The 3,461-nt window shown below is 37.3% G+C and overlaps 1 long non-coding RNA gene across 1 annotated transcript; it reads left to right on the plus strand.

The window, feature by feature from the left end:
- Positions 1–2,287: 2,287 nt before the first annotated feature.
- LOC111197595 (uncharacterized) lies at positions 2,288–3,115 on the plus strand. Its single transcript, XR_007427300.1, has 2 exons — positions 2,288–2,588; positions 2,692–3,115. It is a non-coding gene; the product is annotated as an uncharacterized LOC111197595 (long non-coding RNA).
- The last annotated feature ends 346 nt before the right edge of the window (positions 3,116–3,461 follow it).

The raw sequence follows: 3,461 nt of genomic DNA on the forward strand, positions 1-3,461 counted from the left end.
GATAAATACTCTGTTTTCGAGAATCGTTGCAGTATTGCATAATACAAAACATTGTATAATTTGATATAACAATATTTTCTTACATTAGTTTAAAAGCTGCTGAAAATGAATCAATACCAAATTCTGTAAAAGCTCTGACTTTTATTCCAAATGAGTCAAGACCATCTTAACCGCAAATTCAGTGTCTGCAACATTATCGCCACTAGTGATGTCAATCAATAAAAATGCACATTTCTAAAAGTTAAAATGCTCCTCTTTTTTTTTTTTTGGGGGGGGGGGGGGAGGAAAATAAATGTGTAGTGTGGGATTTTAAACTGGCTGGTAAATAAGAATCTTTTAATCTGCTGAGTGAAGGTTTCAGTAAGAGTAATAACACTGCTTAGTATGTTTCAGGACCAAGTTATACTTTCCTTCAAATTCAACCAATTACCATTTAAGTAAGCATCCTGTAATATGTTCTAATATCTGTACATAATCCATGCTTAATGTTTCAAAGGAAGCACAGTTCCATCTGCACAAATAAATTCTACAATGTCCAGTGAGTTTTTAAAACTCTTTAAATATAGAATAACCTAAAAAGCAGTGGCCCAAGGACATAACCCTGTGGATCCCCATTTAAAATTTAAGGAATTATGTCTCTCTTACATTCCATAATTCATCAAAGCTGTGAGAAAGAGAGCAGCTTTTGTAACAGTAACTCATGGTCAAGTGTAGCAAATGCTTTTGATAAGCTTATGAAATGAGCATGGGCATTTTTGTGCTGGAGAAGTATCTCTTTAAATTATTTATATTTTAGTTAAAATTGGAAGCTTGGAAATAGCTTTATTATTATCATTATTACATTTTTGGCAAATAAAGGTAATCAGGAATGTATCAACTCTTTATGAGGAGGTGCTTTACACATTTACACATTATACCATTCATTATAGAAAGGCTGTTAATATAAGTATCACTTGTAAGTAAAATAAGTGAAGCTGAGAGCAGGGCTGAGAGAAGTGCACTGAGAGTTGTAGTAAAAATGGATCTAATGTATCTGCTACACAGGATTCAAATTCAGTGATTGTCACTGAGGGCCCTATTTTACACCCTACACAAGTGCGTCATGATGCTCATTGCTATGTTACACCTCGTCAACAGTCTATTTTCATGCCTTCCGTATCTGTATCGTTTAAATAGCATCGGCGTGTGTGAATATATCTACACCGATGGGTGTGGTGGTCTGGAAGTGAGGTGTGTTCAGGTAAATTTCTTGTGTATTGCTATCTTGGCATTACAAAGCACAGGTGCTCCACTGACTGAAAACATCATAGACAGACAAGCAGCTCAGTTTCCTCTGCAGTGCAGAAAAGCTGTGCCATTAAAATAGCAATCCACCAAAGTCAGAGTGCACCTTGCTCTTAAAGGGAAAGTGATATGGTGAGTGGTTTATTTCATGTTAAGCCCGAAACACACCCATGATGAATTAATTATTAGTATCTAATAGTATTAGTATCTGCCATTTGCGTGTTTCAAACTGTACAAGGCATACTTTTCCTAATGATATGATAGCAAAGACATACTGACACACCCTAAATCAAGGTGCACAGTGCACGATTGGTGGCTTGTCTATAGATCACTAAAATAGTTCGCTTTATCATCTTATTTTGGAGACTTTGCAATTTCATTTAAATTCATTTAGCAACAGAAAGTTGAGGCTATACAATAAATTATCACTTTTGGCACTATTTTCTCAATCAAGCAGCATCTATTCTTGTGAAACTCTGAGCTTCTAGCCTTGACATGATCCACATAGGCTTGGCATATAATATAAAATGTAAGATGAAATTTAAAAGAATGTATTTACATATTACCAGCATTTACATATTTCCACCTATTGTGTCTACATAGACCAATTTAGCCTTGATGATAAGACATTGTAATTGGTGTACATTAAAAGAGGCATCTAGCATAGACCTGTCTATTTATCCATCCGTCCAATTTTTATTGACTGGATAACTGGCACAGCAGCAATAGATCTAAGATTAAGCTGAAGTGTAACATGGATAACCTTTTTGGTAAAGTATGTGTTAATACACTGTCTGGTCAAAAATAAAAAATGGGTCAGCAAAAAAAAAAAAAGATCACATGCTCTAATATTTAATTGGACCACCTTTAGCTTTGATTGCTGCAAATGGCATTGTTTCAATAAGCTTCTGCAATGTCACAAGATTTATTTCAATCCAGTGTTGCATTAATTTTTCACCAAGATCTTGCAGCAGCATTGATGATGGTAGAGTCTGACCACTGTGTGGTATGGCTGGAGGATTGTTTTTATTTCGCAATGGTTATCATCTGATTAATGTTCCATGTGTCAATAATAGGACACTAATATAACATTAGTGAGAGCCTAAATGCTTGGCAGGTCACTAAGACCTTAGTGAATTGGGACGCGGCCAGTGTAAGTGGAATGCAGGTAAGAAGTGGGTCTGGTGCAGAGGGGGAAGATAAAGGGGGACGCACCCAGGTGAGCTCACCTCCACTTTGGGCAAAACAAAGAGGGCGCCGTATTGTTTGGCGTGGCATGGTCGCTGCTGGAAGAACTTGACTCGGTAGGTGGGATATGCATATGTGAAATTAGTTTTTATTGTTTGCTAATACATAAAGGCTGAAGTTTATAGAATATGTTGTGATGCTATTTTAATTGTTTTTTAGCGTATGTGTACTGCTGGGAGCCACTAGCCCGGAGGCAAGCTGAAGAGTGCGTGTGTGTGTGTGTGTTGCTGAATTATCGGTAGGTCGCTGGTTTTATTACTCGTATCTGCCGGTTATTGACGGGAGTGTAGTACTGTTCATCTGGTAAGAGCTCATTTTTTAGTTATGGGTAACTGTATTTGGTCTCTTTAGCCTAGGTTGGTCTGTGTGGTGGCGATTAACTGTGGTTGCTACCTGGGGCTGGCTTAACGTAGCCTGTATATCCGTTGGGTAGGTGTTATAATGAAGTTTTTACTTCATTGTTATTTATTGGGGCTCTAGTTACGGTATGTGGGGGTTAATGGTGTGTGCGTGTATTAGTTGGAGCCTACTGAGTGATTTTCTTGTTTTTGGGATACAGTTACGGAGCCGGGGTGCTTCTACTGCCTTGATGCCAACAGTGTTTGGTATGTGTGTTTGCCTCTATCTGGTGCAACGGCATACAAGTCTAGGTGCAGGGATGTGTATGGGTGCAGCTGTAGTGCTATTATTAAGAAATAACGAGTATATCCTGATTATCTGTGATTGCTGCGTACATATTTAATTATATTATGGTGTTTGATTATATTAGAAGGTTAGCTAAGCAGTTGTGCTGGATATCTTATGTATGTGGACTTGTATGCCTAATTTGCACATGCTCTCAGGGCTATAATGGTGAATTTTACCATTTCATGTTTTGGTTTGTATTTTGTTATTTTGAATGCTATTTTTTGATTATATATTTTTTTCTG

This window comes from Astyanax mexicanus, chromosome 19 (genome assembly GCF_023375975.1).
Source record: "Astyanax mexicanus isolate ESR-SI-001 chromosome 19, AstMex3_surface, whole genome shotgun sequence".
Classification (NCBI taxonomy): Eukaryota; Metazoa; Chordata; class Actinopteri; order Characiformes; family Acestrorhamphidae; genus Astyanax; species Astyanax mexicanus.